Here is an 18672-nt window from a genome sequence, read left to right as displayed (position 1 = left end):
TTCCATGCTGATAAATCTGAATGAAAAATCCTTTGGTGCTCGTGCTTTTTGTAAAATTAACTGAATCATAGGTGTCATTTATGCTGGGGACAAAAAATGACTGTTGTTGTCTCCATCACTTTAAAAAAAAGCTTAATATGTTAAAAATGTTATGCAAAATGATTTAACTAACAAGTGCTTTGAGAAAAGGTTTATTTGCACAATAAGAAAACATGCATTGGGATGTAAATATAGAAGAAACAAATGTGCACTGTCCAAAAATCAGCTTTAAACTGACCCCACAACGTGCACTGATCAGTAACTTTAACAAATTCTTGACACGGTTTCTTCTTTCTCCTTTTCTCTGCCCATGAACATGACAAACAGCCGCTCAGGTTTGTGACATCTTGTTTCTTTAATGGTACAAAAGTTTGCAGCATTGAAACAACATGCCAGTTAAACTTAACATCTGAAGATAAGGTTGATATATATTTTGTTATTAATACTTTGTTATTAATGTAAAAGCAGGATTTTACTGTTGTAGTTGTTGAGGTTGAACTGTTTTGTATCACACTGCAATTAATTACTGTTTTCCGCTGAATATTTTCTCCACTAATCGATTGTAAACATTCTGAAAATGGTGAGAAGTCTTGTCACAATCGCCCAGATACCAAATTGATACCTTCACAATGCTTGATTTGTCGATCCAAACCTTAAACTAATTGAAAATACTGTAAAATAATCAAAAGGAAAATCAGAAACTCTTCACATGAAAACTGATCATCAAAACAGTTTCCAATTAAATTTCTGTCAATCAACGAATGTACTAGCTGTACTTTAAGTCAGTGGTTCTCAAACTTTTTCATGTCAAGGAACCCTAAACTGACGCATGTCCGACCACGGACCCCTGTTTGATAAGATTTTCTCCCAGGGTCCCCCATCTTATAGGATTTTTGCTTTTGGAATGAAAATTAGCCAAGTAGGTTAACCAGGAATTGTCTTTGGTGACTTATACAAATATAAAGTAAAAAAAATTACAAGATATAAAAAATATAAAGGAATCATAACGAATATGTAAGAATGGGTTTGTGCAGTGAAATGCAAAATATTGACAGTATGTGCTGTAAAGGGATGGGGCTACGTGGGGAGTGTTTGGGTTGGGGGGCGTTGCCTCAGAGTCCTGGAGGGGTGGATGATTGGTATGTATTACAATAAGTGTATGAAACTCGTGACCAAAACAGTAATTGTGTTACGGATGGAATTGTAGTGAACATAAACGATTATCCTTTTTGCTGGGGACCCCCTGGAAACCCCTCAAGGACCCCTGGGGGTGCCCAGACCCCAACTTGAGAACCACTGGCTTAAGTTATCACAAAACATGTTTTTAAAAATCTTTTATATGTTTCGTTTGTAAAGTAACTGAAGCTGTCAGATAAATGTAGTCCCACTGAGATGTAGTGGAGTACAAGTACTTAAGTACAGTACGCGAGTAAATATGCGTAGTCACTGTCCACCACTGCGGCTCCGAAGCCAGAAACACTTGCAGGTTCTTCTTTCATATTTTCCAGCGTGTATGGCGATACAAGAATGTATGGTTGAATGAATGAATTAGCATTCGTCGGGGTAACGGCACAATACATTGACTCTAAATAAATTTAAACAGCCTGCATATATTTTGTCGCTGTAGATACCGGAGAGTGGGATCAGTATAGCTATAGGGTAAGTGTAGCTCGTGTAAACATCTGATACCCCCCCCAACCTCTCCTGCATGCCGTGCTACAACTAGCGAGTGTGCCAACTCTTGATACTAGATCACTGAGACTTTGTCCTCTCAAGCAGCGCCATTAACAATGAATGTGCAGTTGGCCCCGTGGAAACTGTGACAGGAGCCCGGGCAGCTGTAGGAACAGATTTGTTGACTCCTTCTAGACTTGTTTATAAAGATGGACTACTGGTCTCCACTTGCAGTAGGCCGATCAGGGTTGGAGCCGCGGCATCGAGGTACAACATCTTTTAAATTTAATTGAAACAACTGAGGCCGTATTACAGAAACTTCCTAACCTGCAGATCCTCTCCTAACTGCTTGGTAACCATGGTAATAAGGGTTAGGAACTGATTTAGGAAAAAGGCCATTACAGATAAATCGTTCCTAAGTCAATGCTCCTTTCCTAACTAAAGATAGGAAAAGTGTATAACAGAAGCATCCTAACTTAAATATATAAATAAACTCTCCTAACTTTAGGAAAACTGTTAAGCTGTCCTAACATTTACTTTTCCACCAGGTAGTGTTTGCTAACTCGTTTAATCCACATGGCTGCTCTTTTATTGCTTTTACAAAATCAATAAAACGTCAACAAGCGGAACTTATTCACTGATCTACCGATGTGGAAAGGCTGTAGGCGATGTAACGCTGGATAATGTCTCATTATAAAACATAATGTAATGGCTTGATGTAACAAAAGTATCCAAATGCAGGTCTTTGATAGAAGGAGATCGTTAAGAAATAAATGAAAAGTGGCATCGGTTGCTAGGTAACAGACATAAACGTTGATAAGCGATGTTGGATTGAGTGTTTAGGATTCCCTAACCTGAGATAAGACAGGATGAAGTAAGATAAGATAGGAACCCTAAAGTTAGTTAGGATTTGCTTCTGTAATACCAAACTGGGAAAAACCTTAACTTAAGGGAGACCTGTTATACTGCATTTCCAGCCTTGTATTGCAGTTCTGTGACTCCTCTATGGCAGCTTTGTATGATTCAAAGTTCAAAAGAAGGATTTTTCTATCTTATGCTGGCTCTTCATGCAGGCCCTCATTCCAGCATCTGTCTGAAACAAGCTGTAGATGCTCCTGTCTCTTTAAGGTGAATAAATGTTGCGACGCTAGCTGCCGATCTACTTAAGCTAACGTGTGTGTGTGTGTACGTTATTTCCATATCGCCAAAGTAAATGTGAAATAAAAGAAAAAATATTTAATAAAGACTCTGAGCAGATCTGAGACCTACATTTATAACCGGGGCACTATGTAGTTTGTCCGAGTAGCTTAAGTTAGCTACAGTTAGCTTATCTTGATCGGCAGCTAACATTAGCGTTGTTACATTAATACACAGCTAATGTTAACGGCTCTTGGGTCTCCGTAGTTTATCCGAGGACCCGTTAAAACTATATCCATTACATTTAGCTGACGCTTTTATCCAAAGCGACTTACAATTGCTATACATATCAGAGGTCGCACGCCTCTGGAGCAACTAGGGGTTAAGTGTCTTGCTCAGGGACACATGGCGACAGGCGCAGCCGAGCAGATCTAACCACCCGAGCACATGTGGTACCTACACCGGCTCTGAATGACATCATAGTAGAAAAAGCTGTTTAAAACAGAGCGTTCAGAACAGGAAGATATCTGAGGTTTTGGCTCACAGGGATTTCTTTTAAATACTTTAAACTCATTATTTGAAGCTTTGACCATGTTAAACATGAACATCTGACATTTTAACATTAGAGAAATGCCAGAAAATATGAAAAAGCACAAAAGGTCCCCTTTAAGACTTAAGATGGGAACTTTCTGTAATACGGCCCCAGATGTGTAATTCAGTCGCACTTCACTGCAGATTTATTTCCTGTGTGTGCATGTAAATAAATAACCGTTATCTAGCTTGAAAGGCCAACAAACTTTCATTTCATCGTTCAACCTTGTGTCACAGGATCAGATACGTGAGACTGATGTCCGGCTGAAAAAAACCCGACCGATCCCCGTCTCTGGTACATCTCTAAATAACACCACGCCTGCGGGAATTCTGTTTTAACAAGCCGTTCTGTGTTGTTCTTTCCTTCATCTCCTGCCATTCACTCAGGAGGAACAACCCTCCCATTGTGTCCAGTCTGTTTAAAGCCAACAGAAAGTCTGCGTAGTCCACTTCCATTGTCTTTCAGTGCATCTGCACACAGTGAGCGACGTGGTCAACAAGCTGCAGGAAGTTCATTTGATTCTCAAAGAACTATGAGACAAAGAAAACCAGTTTGTGGACACTTATCGTGCTCCTCAGTAAAGTTTTTATTTTTTATGGCAGGTTGCTGCTCTTCATCGTAGAGCTGAAACAAGAAGTTGGTTTATTGATTTAGTCCAGAAAAGTCCAACAAAAATGCCAAATAACTGCTGGTTTCAGCCTCAAAAATATGTGGTTTTCTTTCTATTTTAACTACAATTTAAAAACTTTGACACAATCAAAATGTTTCATTATTTTCTGACATTTTATTGACGAGTCATTGTGTCCCATCGGCGTACGTTAATACTAATTATAACCATGTTTTCAAGATGAAAAAAATTGTTTATTAAATTACTTGCCAACACTTTTAATAATCAATTAGTTCATGAAGTCATTGGGCCTAAGCCACACCGTCAGCTTACAGGCGTTAAGCGATGTGAACAGTAAATTAAATAAAAACACAGATGTGCCCTGACTTTACAATCATAAATGATGCATCGCTCATGGCAACGTTTACATCTGGCAAACATGTTCCTGCCGAGTGCACAAGAGCACAGAACACCTGACAATTTCATTCTTTGTAAATGGCGGATTAGAAGTTAGACAGTTCTCCTGACTGTGCGTGAGGTGGCAGCTAATCCGCCCCAGACTCCCTTAAAGAAATCACGAGTTTTGTATGTTGTGGAGTTAGAAACTTTGTAAACTCTGTGAACTCTGTCCACTTGTTATTATTAGTCCTCTCTTGTAAATTCGGCAAAAGTAGTCCGTGAAGTTATAATTAAAATCATAACCTCTTGGAGTGTCGCCATGCAAATTCGGATGTTGTTAAGAAAGATATATGGCGTCGGCGAGGGATGATCCGGCTCTGATCTGCCCCCTAGTGGATTCACGTTTAATCCTCGAGGTACACGCAAAGTACACAGACAAGTATGTGAACAATGCCCATTTGCGTCGACACCGCCTGTCTATGCTTATTCATTGTTAAAAAGCAAGTATGTCGGGGGCTTGATCAGCTGTTGAGCTGCTCGCACAGCGCTGCACACACACAGTTATTTCTTATTGTTATTTACCTGTTTGGCCCACGACAGGACTTTATTTCAGTGGAACTTTCTGTTGCTACAGCAGAAAGGTTCATTAAAAGATGTATTTTTGAAAGCAGTATTCATTTTATTGTCTTAAATTTTAATTGGCACATGCCTGAAACAACCTCAAGCTTAATTTAAAACCTAAATAAGAGGCATTTTATTATTATTTTGCGATTCATAATCTGAATAGTCGATTATTTGTTTGAATAATCGACAGATTAATCGAATACTCGTTAGTTGCAGCCCTAAATCAAACTGGTGAAATGACAAAACTTGCATAACGGCCCGGGCAACGTTTCAACACTTCCCTTGCTGATTATCTGCAGTTGTAGGTCAGTATTGTTCAAGGACACTGCGCTGATTACAGGTGCTGTTAATCCTGTGTTTCAGTACAATCCCCCATAATGCCAAGTTAAAATCTCCAAGAAGTTGCTTCATGTTCAACAGACATCATTACTTGGGATGTGGGTGGGAAACAAAAAGCCCAGAATTATGAAAATGTGTGGGATCCCTGCATTGTGTTTAGTTGAATCACAATAGACGAGAGCGGAGGAGAGATTGATTTACGGCACTCTGCCTCCCCGTCTGTCTGCCAGAGCAGGAGATAAGAGAGCCGACCCATGAGCTTCGAGCGAGGGACTCCCAAGATAAGACTGATTTAGTGTTTCTCATTTCCTCCTCAGGGGCACCATTTTAAAAAAAAAAAAAAAAAAAAAAAAAAAAAAAAAAGCTCTGAAAAGCAAGAATCTGTTCATGTGTTGTTTAACGCTTGGAATAAAACAATCCTCATTCAACGTCTTAAAAACTGCTGACCTGCTTCTGTGGAACGACCAATAAGGCTGTCTCACTTTGTTGACGTAATGCTCTCATTTATTTTGGCCTCAAACGTCCTTCTTTAGCTTCTCCCTAAATGGGACAAAAAACGGGATTCAAACGTTAAAATTCTAAATAATAAAACTGCACTTCAAGTCTGACTTATGTCCTCGTTTTTAGTTGTCTTTAGGGATGCACCGAAATGAAAATTCTTGGCCGAAGCCGAAACTAAATATAATGAAAAAATTTGCTGAACAGCGAACAAAGTACATTCACATTTTCGCCATTTTTGTTTTTACCACTGCATAAACTAAATAGTCAAAATGTGCTTTTTCCTCAGTGTTTCCCACAGGATTTGGAGAGTCCGGTAAAGTGAATTACATGTGTCCATTTATTTTTAATGGACACATGTAATATGTTTTATACTTTCTGCGAATATAATCCAATTAATCTCATTTCCATCCTGTACAGACGCCTTATTTTGAAAACAGGACGTTGTCATGTGTGTATCCTCCTCGCGCTAAATTAATCAAGTCTGACCCGGTTTGATAAATAATGTTGCATCCGGGGGCGTTCCCTTTGAAATTTTGAACTTTGAACTCGGAAATTCCAACTTCCCATGTCAAATGAAACGCACTATTAACCCCTCGTTGCTCCAGAGGCGTGCGACATCTGACATGTATAGCAGTTGTAAGTCGCTTTGGATAAAAGCGTCAGCTAAATGAATAAATGTAAATGGATGAGCAGGAAGCTAATTTCCTCCCCAACCATAATTATTTAGCCTGTATTTTATATATTATTGTGCATTTTAAACACACATATGCTTAAAAAAAGTAATTACTGTTTATTTCAAAAATGTTTATTTTAAAAATAAAGATAAAAACACTTTCCACCCTCTATTGGCCAGCCGCCACTGACGATAGTAATTTAATTTACTTATTTATGTGATTGGGACAGTACATGTTAATGAACAAACATGGAATACAGGCATGTAAACATGTCGGATTGTAGCTACAAGCTAATTTCCATCCGTAGTCCCACAGGCTAAGATCACAGTAGTGACGCATGAATAGTGGAAGTATAACCAGTGGGGAAAAAATCATTTTGGGGCAAAGTTATCAAACATTTTCAGCGTTTTTTATCAGATTTTCCTGGTGATTCTATACATGCAGTTTTTAAGTCCTGGTGACAAGTGAAAGTGCAGTTCTGGCTCTCTGCCCATTCATTCAGATAGGGGCCGGGTCTTGTTAGTGCAAAATGAGGCATTGCCGAGTGGCAGGACTTGCCTGAAAGGACTTTGTGTGTCTGTCCACACTTCAGTTGATTTCTGCATTTACATATCGGGGTGGTGGGGGCTCAGCTTGTCGTTTCCCTGGATTTCGTGGGCGTTGGTTTACCAAGCAATGTCATAATTCTTCTGCACATTTTTTGTGGTTTTTAGATTACAGGATTACTGGTAGTTCCCTGGAACCGGGATCAGTTGAGAGTGTAATGAAATAACTACGCATCATTTATTAACTCAAAAAAAGACCAGAGGGGGGACGTCAGCGCCTTCACACAGATGCCAGGGTTTGTACTTCACATCCCCTGCTGCTCGCTGTAGCTGCTCTGTGAGCTTTCCTGCTGACGGGCCACAGTCAGACGGTCCTCCTCCCATCCCACCAACCTCTTCCAGCCCAGATAGTAACACGAGCCAGATGTCTCACTATGGAAGATGCTGGTAAGAGTTAGGTAAGGGAGGGGAAAGAGCAGTTCAAGGAAAGGAAAGCAGGATGGAGGGAGGGAGGAAGTAGAGGAAAAGATTGGACTAAATCAGAGGAGACAAGAGTAGATGAAGAAAGCGTTGATAAGAGAAGAGGGGGTTGTACAGAAAAAAGATGGGGAGGAAGAAGGATAAAAAAGGAGATGGACTAAAAGGCAAAGAAATTGTGAAGAAAAATCAGAGCAGTAAAATGGGGCATCAGTTCATGGTCCTAGCACATTGTCTGATGTACGTCCTTGTTATGTTGTCCAGCAGAGCCAGAACAGAAAACATTACAGTAAACAGGCTTTGTGTGAGACTTCCTCCCTTGAGCAGGAACATTAGGTGGGAAGCTTTTCCTGCACGCATAAATGAGTTTAACACTACACCTTGTGTTTTAATTCAAAGTGTAGATGAATATCAACCTGAAACATCTGTTGTGTTCAAAAGAAGGAAAGTTTGTTTTTCAGTAGCAGTACAGTTTAAAGAGCTGCAGTAGTTTCAGGATTTCATGACATTAGGGGGCTGAAATCTGAGAAGAGAGGTCCATTTCTTTAAAATATCTGATGCATGTTCAGATTTATGTGCTGAAAAGAAATTGCAGCCTGTCGCCGCAGCTTACGTTGCGGCTCTCTTCTAACTTATTTGTACGAGGTTGTGTGAAACGACCGTCCCTGCCTGCCCTGCCGTTATTAATAATAAGGCGAGGGCTTTGTCTTCTTATCGACTTCCAACTTAAGAAGGATATTTACAACTTTGATTTGTGTGGATCTTGGCAGTGTTGAAAGTCAAACAGCACACCCTGGCAGCAGTGTGGTCAGGCTGTATGTATGTATGTATGTTACGTGAGGGAGCCCAGAGCAAACTCTGCACTGAGGCTAACAGTCAATAAGCAGTGTGCAGAGAACCACAAGCCACACAAATAAAAGCACAGAGTCCATAAAACTTTGCATGAGGCTACCGCCGTGGTTACAGGCACAAGGCCACAGGCGAGTATGCAAATATGGCCGTGGGACCCGGTGACAGAGGACGCCAGTTGGACAACATCTCCACTGGTGGTTTCCACAGCATCACACAGCATCGGTCTGAGCATGTCCACACTTAAAGATGCCGGTTTCTAAACCAAAATCTCCCTCTGTGACACTTTAAAGTGCAGCCGGGTGCTCAGAGAGACACCTGTAGGGGAGTCTCACAGGAGTTTATCTGTCTGTTGTAACCAGACACATGTTTCTGGCTGCTGTGTTGTGTTTTGTCCTCGAGTAAGACGCGTGTGTCTGCACGCTCTGGATCAAAATGGCTAAATCATTGTGACAAATATGAGAAATTATTTCTTTCAGTCTGGCACAAAAGTTATTTCAGAAATACATTTGTTCAGTAAAACACTAAGTGGATGGATAAACTGGACTAGAAAACGTGTCACGTTACAGGCTGACTACTAGGACAGCAGGAGTTCATAAAATGCAAATAGAGAGGTTGTGCGCTTTGAAAAAGAAGAAGCTAAATTTTGTTTATGAATCACTGTTGGTGCCTTGATGATGCCCCAGGCCGGACGATATTGTACAATAAAGACAGTATTAGCCTTTAATTAATGCATTTTTACTATATGGTTTTGAATATTTGTATACAGCTCAGTATAGAGAGAACATGCTTATTGTTAAACCTCTATAAAATGTGTTTGTGTGTAAGGTAGTGAGGTGAGCCAGCTCCCTCACAGATGAAGTCTTAAATCTTGGCGATATTTGCAGCTGTTTTAGTCGCGTCACAGGCAGATTCCCTGGAAATGACTGTGAAATGGGGCTCCACCGTAAAACAGCGCATTATCTCTGGTTAATGAGCATCGAGCGCCATAAAACAACTCTTTGCTCCCTGAAGGCCGGAGGTGTGGGAGTCGCAGTGAAGGTGCGTGGGACTCGTCGTGTAACTCTCCCTTCTTAGCACCTATGCTCAAAATGAGGCGGAGGTGGCGCCACGCTGATCAGGTGCACACACGCCACGTTCAACTTGAGCAAACACTTTTTTACAAGCAAGAGTTTAGATAATCCTGACTGGGGAAAATGACAGTGTAAGGTTAAAAACAGAATATTGTTCATGGTCTGAAATAGCTGTTTACATTCCACACAGCTGTTTTGTGGGATGTCATGCTTTAAGCAGAGCTCTTTGTGAAACAGTGTGCCTTGTGCAAACTATGTCAGTCATTTTATTTGTCATATGCACCGAATAACAATGGATTATCCAGAGCAGAGGCATTAAACAAACAAACCAAAAAAATAAAAAATTATATATATACACAAATCAGAATTACCAATCCTACAAAATATAGATTGTACACATGGAGAGAATGGCACAGGGTACATTTATGAAAGGGTACATTTAGTTATTTACACAAAGTGACCAGAGCATAAAAAGTTCCTTCTGTGATGTGCGGTTACTCGTTTGGTGTTTGTGATTAGGGCTGCAGCTAACGATTATTTTCTTTATCGATTAATCTGTCGATTTTTTTCTTGATTAATCGATTAGTTGTTAGCAAATGTCGACCAGTGTATCCCAAAGCCCCGAGGTGACGTCCGCAAGTGTCTTGTTTTGTCCAAAAGCCCAAATGTATTCAGTTTACTGTCACAGAGGAGAAAAGAAAACAAAAGAAATTTGCATTTGAGAAGCGGGAATCAGAGAAGTTTTACTTTTTTTCTTAATTGATTATCAAAATAGTTGGCGATGAATTTAATAGTCGACAGCTAATCGGTATCAGTTAATTAATTAATGTAACCAACCATTGCAATTAGGAGACAAGATATGGCCCTGATGCAGGACTGGAGCTAATTAATCGATTGAAAAAAGACTAATTGAAAACCTTCAGGCTTTTGGGTGTTGGTCGAACAAAACAAGCAATCTGAAGATGTCACCTTTAGGCTTTGTAAACTTGTGACTGTGATAAAAATAAAGCAGGGCTCAAACTATTATTTTCATTGTTGATTAATCTGTCAATTATTTTGTTGATTAATGGATTTGTTGTTTGGTCTATAAAATAGTGAGAAATATCGATCACCGTTTCCCAAAAGCCCAAAATGAAGTCCTCAAATGTCGTGTTTAGTCCAAAACCCAAATATATTCAGTTTAATGTCACAGAGGAGCAAAGAAACCAGGAAATATTCAGATTCGAGAATCTGGGATCAGAGAATTAGTAAGTTTTTTTTTGTTAAAAAGAAAAGGACGCAAAGCGATTTATCGATTAATAGTTGGAGATAAATTTTAATAGTTGACAACTAATCAATTAATCAACTGCAGCCCTAATTGAGATGCTCATGATATCAGCTTGAACGTACTGTTGAGCCGGGGACACACAGTTATTATAAAGTTCCCAACCTGCAGAAAGTTTATGCTGCAGCGAATTGATCCATCAACAAAACATTGATCAACTACTTTGATCGGTTTGAATAAATTTAATTTCAAATGTGACGTTTTTCTTTCTCTCCTATGAAAGGAAACGGGAACAGGTTTGTATTTTGGGTTGTTGATCAGACAAAACATGTTTTTCTAAAAATGTCACCCTCGTCTTTGGGGAAATTATGGTTGTTGGCACTTTGCTTTCTCTCTGACATGTTACAGACAAAATGATGCGAAAATTGATCCACGATGATCGTTAGCGAGGATGGACCGTGTGGACCAGAGGCTTTGAGACCTCAGGTTGTCATGTTTGAAACACATTGATTTTTCAGGGTTTTGGTTCCCTTTTCTTTGTTCACCATGCTGACGCTGCTCAGACGGGCTGCACACAGACGAGTGGCATAAACTGAGTTACACATCACATGTAGGTCTCATGGCTCTGGATCAGATTTTTCATCATGTGACCTATATCATATCTGTAGAACCGTGACTCAGCGCAGCTGTTTGCAGTTTTCTGCTGATTAGAAAACAAATAATCCGAGTCACATGCGGGGAAAAAGAATCTGACTTTAAGCTGCAGTGTGAACCCGCCCGCCTTCTCTCTGCTACAGGCCAAGTACATCTGATAAGGAAACAGCAACAAGCAGCATATATTTACTAGGCCCTTTGAGTCGAGAACACATTAGCAGATTATCATATCAACAACATCTCTGCAGCACTTTATGAAGGCTTGTTACTGAGTGTACATGCTAACTCCAGCACACACCATCCTTTTATTACAGTTATAATCACCAGATCAGAACGATAGACATGCAGGAGTTTTAAATATGAGCTTCTGACGCAGAGCCTCGTTAACAAATCTAGTTATGTGTCGCTACAATGTGAAGCGTAGAGCGCAGTGTGAGGCACACAAAGCACTGTAGACTTTAAATGAATACGATTTTAAAAGATGTTCGCAAGTGTACTGTGGAGTTTTCTTAGCGGTTTGTAACGGCGGAGATGGGGCAGCTGGTGCTGTATATGGATCACAAGTGCCAGATACTTGCAGTTTGTGTCTATATCTATCTTTTCTTGAGTTGAGAGGTGATCCAAATAAAATTTAACGGCGTTTGTGGCGTCTCTACGAGGGAGTCCGGTGTGAGCTGCTATCTTGGTCTGTTGTTTTGCCCTTCAGGTCACTGCGCATGTCACGTGACTGAAAACTATGAATTCCATGTAATTGTAATTTATTTTATGTCTTTGGGTTCTCCAGACCTTGCAGTTGTGTGAGGTTGTGTTGATTGTAGTCTCCTTTCTCCTCCGCAGTACCCGTTCACGCTGGGCGTCAGCTTGGCCCTCTGCTGGTGTCTCCTGGTCTGTCTCAGCCGGATCTACATGGGAATGCACTCGGTCCTGGTAAGCCCACACACACACATCAGGCCTGCCACCTCCAGTGCAAGATTTGTCATCATTCTGTCCGTTTGAACATGATATCCGTCATTTAGGAAACTGAATCCGACCAGCAGTCACTGGCGTCTGGTTCTGGCGTCGGCAACACAGTCACCTGTGTAACTGTAGAAGCACAACACAAACGACAGCTATACACATTTACAGCACAAGTCATTTTCACGGCTACCAAAACGTGTGGAAATGACTTTAATAATGAACATAGAACTGTGCATTTTCTGTGGCGACAGGCTAGGTTAAGTCCTTATATAGGCAAGTTCCCGCCGCTCAGCAGCCATTTTGGAAACGGCTCAGAGGCTGTTATTTTTGACTAACGAGGTGAGGCCTCTGTCTAAATGAATGGGGAGAGAGCTCTATTACACTGTTCACCAGGACATAAAACGTGCATGTATGGAATCACCAGTGAAAGGTTTCATGACTTTGCCCCAAAATAATGTTTAAAAAACGTTTTTCCACGCAGGTTATGCTTTTACTACGTACGCACAAGCTGTTAAAAAACAGATAATTAGCTTGCTAGGGGCGGGACATGTGCATCCAACCGCCATCTTTGGCGTTACAGACTTTCCCCATTGGATTCTATTCAGGATTTCTTTCCTAAATCGTCTCTGGACTAGGGTTGCCGAGTTTAAAACAAATTCAAAATAACATGCAGTTCACTTGGTTTGCGTGAACCGGATGCAGTGAGCGTTCGCTGTCACATTAGTGTATGTGGTCAGCAATGTCCGCCCGTCAGAGAGTGCGGTGTCATACAGCTGCACTGTGTGTCTCAAGTAGGGCTTTAGTTTTGACTCTTATTTATTAAAACTTTAATATATTTTGTTGTACTTTTGTTCAGCACTTTGTTATGTTATCTTGGTGAGGTCTCATAACAACACACATTTGGGATAATCTTTTATTATGTTGTGTGTTTCTGAAAAGACGGTAAAAAAAGAAAATCGGCTGACGTATCGGATTTTAAAATCCTCAAATATCGAAATCGATATCGGTCTTAAAAATCCCATATAAGTTCGGACTGAAAAGGTATTCCCCCTGGAGAAGAAGCTGCAGGTGAAAAAACTTGCGAATACAATCTATACATGAACATACAATCTCCGCCATGCACGAACACTTACAGCGAAATCATCCCGAAGCTGTTTGTCAAGATGGCACCAAAAATCCTGTTCACTTTTTGTCCCCACACAAGCCTGATATATTAGGATTATCAAGATGAGGAGCGTGTTATTGTTGTCACTCTGTGGTCACGGTAATGTTGCACTAATCTTCTGCTGTTTTATATTTTCTGTTTACTTACGGTCACGTATGAGTGAGAAAATGGCTTAAACGCAACAGACTGTCTTCCAGCATCCCCCGCTTTAATGTATTAGCTTAGGCCCCCATCAGACAGAAAGCGCTTTGCGGGTTCGAAAACGCACCGCAGTGCTGTCCTGTCAGTCTAATCTAAGATTATAGCGCCAGTGATCTCACATCTTTGGTTTGCCGCTAAGTAATAACTGTCATATTAGCAGAAATTTGATCACAGCTCACAGGTCTGAGTCTTTTGCCAAACGCAGGGCGCCTGCTCTGGCACTGTTTGAGGGTGAGAGGTGAACAAACACGCAGGAGACAGGGAAAGGGAGGTCTGTGTGGGCATATGAGAGCCTCAGAAAGAGGAGACACTGCTGGTTGGACCACCAGCTGGTCCAGGGGCTTCGTCTTAATGATGGTCAGTTTGTTTCCATCTCTGGACAATCCAAGCAACTGCAAACTTCTGTCACCACAAATTTTGGCCCGTGTCTCCATTCATTAGGTTGGACAATGGAAAAAAAAAAAACGGGAATGACGTCGGGTGCTTTTCTGCCCAGAGTTGATTTTGGTGTTTTGCACACTTGATTGCGATTTTTTTTTTTTGCAGTTTTGTTATGATCGGCTTTGAATCCAACTTGGATGCAGTTAACCAAATCATAGTTGTTCATGTAGCGTCTAAGTTGACCTTACGGACCCACTCCAGACATGTTTTATACCCTGCTGTGAACATTGTCTGATTGATTTTTTCCAAAAAACACATTTGATTTACTTGAATGTGCAAATTCAAAGACACACGAAGCAAAACACATTTTGAGTGAAGGGTGGGACTTTTAAAATGTCCTGTCAGTCTCTGTTGTGTAATTTGTATGGTGCGATTATCAGGCAGGGTGTGAAACAGGAAACGGTCCACCCATTGGGTTTAAGCAGGATTTGGAATCTGATCTTAAGCCTCCAAACAATGGTTTCCCTTCGTTTTTAGAAATGTGGAGAAAATCCAACTTTTGCCATGTGTCTGCTTCTTGTTTACAGGCAGCAGGGGTTGTTATCATGAAGTGAACCTCTGTACCTCAGCTGTGTTTCTGTACAGAGCATCAGCTGTTCCCTGAAACAACCGCACAGTTTAATTTAGTTTCCTGAGTGCATTTCAGTCTGCACACAGAACAAAGTCCATGCAGACCTGAAACGTTCATAATGCTTTGTTAAATTTACAAAGACAACGGAGGAACCTAACTGTTTTCTAAGATGTTTTCCACAGATCAACAGTCCGTGGGTCTCTAGCTTCTCTGTCTTTTGAACTAAGCCTCTCCAGTTTCTACCTGTACGTGCTCAGGCCTGTCAATTTTCTAAACTCAGTGCAGATGTACGTAAATGAAAAACTCTCTCAATTCTTACTGGCAAAACTATTAAGACGTATTCGTGCCTGCAAAAACTTGCACCTGTATCTGCTGCTGTCACGTTAGCAGATATCTTTGCTGACAGCAGGGCTTTGGCTGTACAGTACAGGTACTTTCATGGGAAGCATGATCTAACACCGCTGGGTGGGTGTGTTTACCCCTGGTGCCCTACAGCATTACAGGATTTCTCAAAATCCAGGGTTGTGACACAAAGCAATAGATAAAAATTTCTGTAGACAATAAATTGTGTTCCCTAATCAAGCATGTTGACTTGAGTGAGATTTGAACCCTGGACAGTGTCTGCAGAGCAAAACCACTGCATAAAATCTAGGACAGTATTTTAATTAAACTAGAATCTTCTTCGCTAAACGACAACATTAATGAATTAACTGTTGGGAATTAACAGAAGATGGTATCTCGAGAGTAAAACCTCTTCCCTGCAGTTCTCCCACTGCTCTCAAATTAAAGTGTCCTTTTGTAATTGAATGTGAAAGTCCATTCTTCTTCAAAATATCCTTTTCCGGAGCTTTCAGCCGCACCTCGCAGTCCTGATATGGGATGGACTTAGACCTGGCTTTGGTTATCGTTTTAATTTAATCAGTTCTGATTCTCGAATGCAGTTCTTATGGACTCTCGGTTCTGATTCCTTCACCACAGATCTAATCAGCGTTCTGTGACCTTCATCCTCCTCTTTGCTCATCCTCCCCTTCATGGCTTCCGTGAAAGTAGTCTCTCTCTCTTCTTCACGGTTTGTTGATGTAACAAATGACATGAGGTTGGGTCGGCGTAGCAGGTCCCGGCAGATAAGACTGTAAAATGCTCACTGCAGTTCAATCAGGAGCTGAGATATGCACAAAGTTAGGAACCGAGAAGCAGAATCCAAACGCGGGGTCTTAATAAATCCACAGTTCTTGGAAATTTGAAAAGCTTTCAACTTGGAACCTGTTCTCGATACCCATCCCTACTTTGACCTCGAGTTAAGATTGTTTTGTCAAACTGGGACTTTGGGGTTGGGTAACATGGCGTCAACGACATGACGTTTCCGTTTACTATACTATATTATTTACGACATCATGATACACAGATTGATATTGTGAAATAAAATGCATATATACTGTACTTACACTGTCGCAGAGGATCTAATCTGCATTGTCCGCTCCCACTGGAATAAATTATTGTCATAGCCAGAGTAGGAAACTTCGCTAAGCACTGTAGTTTTTATTATAAGTAGCATTTGTAGTCCTGGTGGTTTGTACAGATAGTCAAGCCTCTGATGATGTGTGTCTGTCTCTCTTAGTGCCGCATTTAATCACTAATGGGATTTCAGATTGGAAATTTGTTCTGTTTTATTAGAAATTGTAAAAGTATGAGCTTTTTAAATGAAAAGTTATCAGATTAAAATATTGGATTAAAATTCACGGACCTGGTTTTGTCCATGAATTCAATGAAATAATTCAAGCACCTCCCGCAGACGAGTGTGAATTGTTCTGTCCACGCGCCGGTCACATTAACCCTCGAATGGGGTAATTTCACTTGCTGGTAAATGATGTCAGTCCCGGTGCTCTGTCGGGGTCGGGCCGTCTGTCGCCATTGCAACAGTCTCCGTGTTCACAGCAGAGCAGCAGACGTTACGATGCGCTGGCCGTCCTCCCAGACAAACTTTAGAAGGTAATTGCACATCAGAGACTTTCTGTAAGGGCTTTTTGTGGCTGCCCGCAGGCGGTGGCGCGTTTAACACCGCCACCTCAGGAACCACATGCACATCTGCCGGCTCACGCTGTCTCAACAGAAGTCTGTGACCACCTCAACAGACAAATTATTCCTGCTCAGGCCTGACCTAGATAAAGTATTTAAGATGATTCTCTCATTCAGCAGCTATTTAGATTTACAATTTACAGTGAGTAAATTATAGGACACGGCCTGAATCATCCTGGTGAACTGAGCAACTTGAGGCACGCCTGATTCACACAAAGCACCACAACTGTCATTTCCTTTTAATGAGTTACAGCATTGTCTGAGAACGAGTTTTGACAGCACACTTCAATGAATAACATCCCCGAGAGTAATACTTTTACAAAAGTATTACTTTTACCGAGTTACTTTTACAAAACGGGTGTCTGTAAAATTTCTTCAAAGAAGTTTAACTTGATATAAATGGAAAACACACTCAAGACGGCTTCCTTGGTTCCACTTTACTTTTACCACTTTAGTTTTCAGGACATCAACTGAGGTCCGGATACAAGTCAAGCGAAGTCAACTGACGTGTAAATCCAGTTTATTTATGTCGACTGAATGATCCCATCTGACCTTTGCAAAGCTACCATCAGCGTATCATACCCATTATAACCTAACCGTTAACTTACAACTAAGAAATTAAAAGAAGACTCCTTTACGCTCGGCTTTTTTGAATGAATCATGCGATGGTGGATAAGACACATGCCTTTGGTCGGGAGAGGCCCGGGTTCAATTGACCCTTCGCCCCCCTTAGTTACTGTTGCTAAGTCCGACACGCTGTCGGAGTTGTCGGACTTTTATCACGGCGCTGCCACAGTCTGTTGCTTCACTCCCCAGAGAAATATTGTCTAATTTTTGGAAAAAGCGATCTTGCATTTGAAGGTTCAATTCAGGCTGTCAGACTGATTCAAACTGACGTGAAAAAAATAAAGACAGAAGCTGAAGCCTATCGATCACAGAGTAAAAGTGAACCACCATATTATTATTGACTGTTGAGAAAGAGGGCAATGATATTAATTAATTAATTAATTAATTAATTAATTACAATGTTATCTGACCCTTAAAAGAGAATTCACACTGGCAAATTACCTGACTACAATAAAATGTCCTAAACTAAGAAAAATGTTGACAACATACAGACTGAGTGAACACAGCCTGGCCATAGAAAAGGGTCGCTACAGACAGAGCTGGCTACCACAAGAGGAGAGACTCTGCTCCCAGTGTGACAGAGGACAGGTAGAGACAGAGCTGCTAATCTCATGCCCTAAATATAAAACACAAAGACAAAAACACTTTGCAAACATTTCCCAAATATACCCCAAATTCAATTCGAATATCAGACACACAAAAACTCTATTTTTACTCTATCTAAATTTACTGGGAGAAATGCCCAAATGTGAAATAATTGCTCCAAAATATGTCTCCTCATGCGATGAAGTGAGGACAACCAGTGGAACCTCAGACTAACAAATAATTGTACAAATTTTCAAATTATTATTATTTTGATTGTTTGATATTTTAGTAATTGTTTTGTTTTTACATTTGATACTGATTTCTTTTTTACATTTCTTTTTTTTTAATCAATTCATTATTTTTGTAATTTTTTGTCTATTAATATACACACACGTTACTGTTTCATTTATTTATTTTATTTTTTAATATATAATTTTTTTAACACACATACTTGCTTACTGTTTTATTTATTTATTTTATTTTAATTTTTATATATTATTTTTTAACAACACACACACGCTTACTGTTTTATTTATTTATTTATTTTAATTTTTACTATATTATTTTTTAACAACACACGCTTACTGTTTCATTCATTATT

At 40.3% G+C, this 18672-nt stretch overlaps 1 pseudogene; it reads left to right on the top strand.

The window, feature by feature from the left end:
- The window catches only part of LOC119910983, a 31343-nt pseudogene that overhangs the window by 1679 nt on the left and 10992 nt on the right, over nt 1-18672 (top strand).

Source organism: Micropterus salmoides, unplaced genomic scaffold (assembly GCF_014851395.1).
Source record: "Micropterus salmoides isolate LMB-PRFRI ecotype aquatic unplaced genomic scaffold, ASM1485139v1 Ms_hic_scaffold_19, whole genome shotgun sequence".
Taxonomy (NCBI): Eukaryota; Metazoa; Chordata; class Actinopteri; order Centrarchiformes; family Centrarchidae; genus Micropterus; species Micropterus salmoides.
The sequence above is the reverse complement of the archived record's forward strand: the minus strand, read 5'-3'. Positions and strand labels throughout refer to the sequence as shown.